General features: G+C 44.8%; 1 pseudogene across 1 annotated transcript; it reads right to left on the bottom strand.

The window, feature by feature from the left end:
• Positions 1–505: 505 nt before the first annotated feature.
• LOC147899238 (1-aminocyclopropane-1-carboxylate oxidase homolog) lies at positions 506–1750 on the bottom strand (annotated as a pseudogene). The gene is made up of 4 exons (XR_015541460.1): positions 1681–1750; positions 1370–1593; positions 955–1282; positions 506–775 (listed from the first exon to the last, which is right to left on the bottom strand). The product of XR_015541460.1 is annotated as a 1-aminocyclopropane-1-carboxylate oxidase homolog (transcript).
• Positions 1751–5724: the final 3974 nt, after the last annotated feature.

Here is a 5724-nt window from a genome sequence, read left to right as displayed (position 1 = left end):
CAACCTGTATGTACAAATATGTTTCTTTTTGTATAACCACTCACCAAAAAGATAAATGACTTATTGGCCATGCTATACCACTATTCTAGTTTTACATCAATTGGTATACAATACCTTTGTTGAATTCTAGTGAAAATCTACCCAATACGTGTTCCATTGTTATACCATGGTTGTTACTAGAGGTAGCTATGCCAAGCCGATGATAAAACATTCCAAGTGAGTTGGCTAAGTGTATAGTAGGATCCTAAGCTAGTATAGCATGTAGTACTCAATAAAAAAGCTAGTAAGGTAGCTAAGAGATGAACGAAACGATGAAGCAATATATGTAGCTATGTGGATAAACTTGGAAAAATGAGAGAATACAAAAGATAAATATATTATACTACATAGATATACAAACATGGACAAAAAATGATAGCTAGATAAATTGGATCAGTTACCCCTTATTCATTACCTATGCCCATGAGTCACGCTACTTGACTTATTGACTGAGTATGATGGTGATTTAAGCAGTTGAATGTGCAACATATGGAACTCTAGCAAAGTTGAGGCCTCTTTCTGAAGTCGGTAACTTTAGATCAAAGTAGCGTGCCATGTAGTCTTTGAAGATAACCCCTTGGTAGAGTGGTGGATTGTCATCATCTATAAGCCTTGCAAGAGGAGCAATAATATCTTCTTATGAAGGTCCAAAAGTGAAAGGCATTGAGAGTCTAAGCTTTTAATTATTTGCGACCACTTTATGTATGCAGGACTTGTACTTTCCATTGGTCAAAATCTGCAAGATAAAGGGTTCCTATGCATGATATAGGGGAGAGAGAGAAAGAGAGAGACGCGTTTTAATAAGACAAGAGGGAGAGAGAGAGACGGGCGTTTTAATAAGGCAATACGGAGACATGCAAGCTCTGTCAGGTAGTGAGAGACAAGGATGTCACATGCACGAGAGAAACGGCGCACCTCGAGTTGGTCTGCCAAAAGCACCAAGATTGTACCAGGCCGATGTTTGACATCTACCCATTCGCCTGTATTGGAGAGCGCTTGCAATCCCCCGACCTCGTCTTGAATTATGAGCGTAAGAGTTCCGACATCAGAGTGCTCTTTGAATCCCAGTTGTGTACTAGGAACAGGGCAAGCGGGGTAGAAATTAAGGGTGAGTACTGCCCGCTCAATTGTCGGTAATGCAGCTTTCAGGTACCCCGCTTCCAATCCCAGGCTCTCAAATATAAGAGAATAAAGAATGCTCCCAAGGTTCTCCATGTTCCGTCCAAATTCTTTAACAGTTTCCCTGCATCATTGAGACAAGTCGTCATTGCTCTTTCATTTTCTTCAAGCGCGCTGCTACTAGTGAAAGCCGCTCAAACGTGTGACTCACCCAAAACATTCCGATGCCTCTTGAAACCCATTGCGAACACCTGGACGACGTAGTATCTCCAGCCAGTTTGCCGCTTCAGTCGCCTCATTTGACATAAAGGTGATCCCTTTCTCTCTCCCGGTCGTGCTAAAACGTTGTTTATCCCTAGATGGTTGCTCATAGAAATGTCGAGCAGCTGAGCGCATACTATTGACCAACTCTCGAGGGACGCCATGATTCGCAACCTTACAAGACAAATAAGACGTGTTGAAAAAGTGCAGAGCGATACGAGCCTTGACCATGATCTGCGGAACCAAAGGGCTAGAACGTACCTGAAAACAGCCCCACTCACGACAAGCACTGGCTATTTCACGGAGAAGTAGGCCTGGCCGATCTCCCAGCAGGTCTACAAGGTCAAAAGTGGGGACTTCTGGGCGATGAGCATGGACAGCGGCGGGAGTTGCAGCCATGGGAGGAATGAAGCAACGGAAAAGCTCGAAGAAGTGGAACAGCGGCGGGAGCTGCAGCCGTGGGAGGAATGAAGCAACGGAAGAGCTCGAAGAAGTGGAACAGCGTGAGGCAGTGAGGGAAGCAGGCTGCGGGACATATTTTTATTTCTATCGAGGTCCATGGATTGTACGTAGAAAACGTGTGTGTTTGTGGGGCCGCGTCGTTCGTACTTCAGGAAAAGAGAACCTTACAAAGCTGTCAGACAAAAGACATCTATCTATTCTATTAAGGAGGGAGGAGGGAGGAGGGAGAGGCACGTGGCGGGAGGAGGGAGACGCACGTGGCGAGAGGAGGGAGACGCACTATTCTATTCTACGTTCTATTCTCTCACGCCGTCGCCCGTCGTAACGTTTTGATGATCGCCCGCCTCACATTGATGATCGCCCGCCACGTTTTGAACTTCCTTTGCTTCTCTCCAGCTCGCTCTGTCGTCGTCGTCGTCTCACCTGCAGCTCGCTCCATCGCCATCGCCAACCTGCAGCTCCCTCTGTCGCGTCGTCGTCGTCTCACCTGCAGCTCGCTCCATCGCTCCATCGCCATCGTCTCCTACGCTGCGCCATCGCCAAGCTGCAGCTCCCTCTATCGTCGTCTACGCTGCAGAATAGATAGAAGCTGCAGAATAGATAGAAGCTGCAGCTCCCTCTATCGTCGTCGTCGTCTACGGAGGAGGGAGGAGACACGTGCAGCTCCATCGCCAAGCTGCAGCTCCATCGCCATCGTCTACGGAGGAGGGAGGAGACACGTGCTCGAGCTCCATCTCCTGCACCTCCACCACCCTCCACCACGCTTCGTCTCCTTCAGCTCCTTCAGCTCCACCACCCTCCACCACGCTTCGTCTCCTTCAGCTCCTTCAGCTCCACCACCCTCCTTCTCTCAGTGCCCTACCCTCTGCCTACTCCTTGCCTTTGCAGCTTGCTACTACGGTCTGCAGCAAAGGGAGCCCAGCAAGGTCAGAGATCTCCATCCTCCCTCCTTATCTATCTATTCTATTAAGGAGGAGAAGATAGAAATGGAAGATAGAAGATAGAGAAGATAGAAATGGAAGATAGAAGATAGAAATGGAAGATAGAAGATAGATGAATTCCGTGGATCCTTCGATTGAAACTCTCTCTCTAACCACAACACAAATCAAGTGCAAATCTCGAGGGGGCAAAGGCATGCAAAGTGTAGACATACAGGTGAGGGAGTGTGATTCAGTTCAACGACTATTTCATTGCATGCGTCGAAAATAAAAGAATATGGATTAAATCAAATATAAAAGAAATGGGAAGGGGGGATAAAGGTGTAAGGCATTAGCTTAATTTATACGTGGGGGTGTATGTCATTACGTATTTCTATGAGACAGAGAGAGAGAGAGAGAGAGAGAGAGAGAGAGATGTACAGTTATAGAGTGCCCTTGAGCATCTATCTTCTATCTATTGCCTTCCCTTCCTTGCCTCATCCCATGCTCCTCTAGCACATAACAAAAATGAATGACTATTTCATTGCATGTGTCGAAAACAAAAGAGAGAGAGAGCGAGACGGTGTGTGTGTGAGCAAGGTCAGAGAGAGAGCGAGACGGTGTGTGTGTGAGGACCCGAATGCAAATCTCGAGGGGGCAAAGGCATGCTGAGTGCAGACATAAAGGTGAGGGAGTGTGATTCAGTTCAATGACTATTTCATTACATGCGTCGAAAACAAAAGAATATGGATTAAACCAAATATGGACTAACGACATTATCATATGACCTTGCATGTAGACACATATGCTACACCCTCCTTTCCCTTCAAGTAATTAACTGATAGCCAATACATGCTGAGCCAATAGAAAAGGATTGTAGAAAAGGCTGGTAGTTTAGCGTGCAATTGTGTTGTAGGTTGGGCTACTGTAGGTTGGGCGAGAGAGAGAGAGAGAGATGTACAGTTCGCTTATATACACTTCCTCTAGCCATTGCTGTATGTTATTGGAGCACCCAACAATAGTCCATTCGTTCTAACTAGACACATTAAGTACATTAAATTATTTCCCGTATTTCCTTGCTGCCAATACCAGCGAATCCCTTGATTAAAAAAAATCTTGAGGGATGATCCAATGCAAGAGAAAGATAAGTGGAAGAGGGGGGGAGAATTGCACATGCTTAAAAACCATCTTGAGGGATGATCCAATGCAAGAGAAAGATAAGTGGAAGAGAGGGGAGAGAGAGAGAGAGAGAGAGAGATTATATGTGTGTATGTGAGAGAGAGTGTGTGTTTGTGTGTGTGTGTGTGTGTGTGTGTGTGTGTGTGTGTGTGTGTGCTTTTATGTTTTTGTGAATATGTAAGGAAAGGAGATGAAAGAAAATAAAGATAATGGAGGAACGAAAGAAGGTAGATTTGAGCAAGCAAGGAGAGATTTTCCTGAAGGAAAAGAGGTAGTGTGCACCCTCCTATAGGTCAATCAATCGCCATCATGCAACCTTGCATGTAGACACATATGCTACACCCTCCTTTCCCTTCAAGTAATTAACTGTATCAGTCTACCTTATATCACATATAGTCATATGATTCACTTCCTCTAGCCATTGCTGTATGTTATTGGAGCACCCAACATTAGTCCATATGTGTGTGTGAGCAAGGTCAGAGAGAGAGCGAGACGGTGTGTGTGTGAGGACCCGAATGCAAATCTCGAGGGGGCAAAGGCATGCAGAGTGCAGACATAAAGGTGAGGGAGTGTGATTCAGTTCAATGACTATTTCATTACATGCACCGAAAACAAAAGAATATGGATTAAACCAAATATGGACTAACGGCATTATCATATGACCTTGCATGTAGACACATATGCTACACCCTCCTTTCCCTTCAAGTAATTAACTGATAGCCAATACATGCTGAGCCAATAGAAAAGGATTATAGAAAAGGCTGGTAGTTTAGCGTGCAACTGTGTTGTAGGTTGGGCTACTGTAGGTTGGGCGAGAGAGAGAGAGAGAGAGAGAGAGAGAGAGAGAGAGAGAGAGAGATGTACAGTTCGCTTATATACACTTCCTCTAGCCATTGCTGTATGTTATTGGAGCACCCAACAATAGTCCATTCGTTCTAACTAGACACATTAAGTACATTAAATTATTTCCCGTATTTCCTTGCTGCCAATACCAGTGAATCTCTTGATTAAAAACCATCTTGAGGGATGATCCAATGCAAGAGAAAGATAAGTGGAAGAGGGGGGGAGAATTGCACATGCTTAAAAACCATCTTGAGGGATGATCCAATGCAAGAGAAAGATAAGTGGAAGAGGGGGGAGAGAGAGAGAGAGAGAGAGATTATATGTGTGTATGTGAGAGAGAGTGTGTGTTTGTGTGTGTGTGTGTGTGTGTGTGTGTGTGTGTGTGTGTGTGTGTGTGTGTGTGTGCTTTTGTGTTTTTGTGAATATCTAAGGAAAGGAGATGAAAGAAAATAAAGATAATGGAGGAACGAAAGAGGGGGGAGAATTGCACATGCTTAAAAACCATCTTGAGGGATGATCCAATGCAAGAGAAAGATAAGTGGAAGAGGGGGGAGAGAGAGAGAGAGAGAGAGAGAGAGAGAGAGAGAGATTATATGTGTGTGTGAGAGAGAGAGTGTGTGTTTGTGTGTGTGTGTGTGGGGGGGGGGGGGTGTATGTCATTACGTATTTCTATGAGAGAGAGAGAGAGAGAGAGAGAGAGAGAGAGAGAGAGAGAGAGAGATGTACAGTTCGCTTAGCTTTACTTTTGTTTTGGGTTGTTTTTCTTGCAGGTGCTTCATTTTATTGTTGGACTAGCACTAGCTTCTCTCCACAACTTTTGTTTATCCAGGTAGGTGATCACTTTTTTTTGTGTGTGTGTGTGTGTGTGTATGTGTGTTTGCATCTTAAACATTTTCAAAATCAT

The sequence above is a fragment of the Dipteris shenzhenensis genome, chromosome 8, assembly GCF_047967505.1.
Source record: "Dipteris shenzhenensis isolate YYH24624 ecotype China chromosome 8, Dip_SZ_1.0, whole genome shotgun sequence".
Classification (NCBI taxonomy): Eukaryota; Viridiplantae; Streptophyta; class Polypodiopsida; order Gleicheniales; family Dipteridaceae; genus Dipteris; species Dipteris shenzhenensis.
Note: the sequence above shows the minus strand (reverse complement) of the source record. Positions and strands in the feature narration are given on the sequence as shown.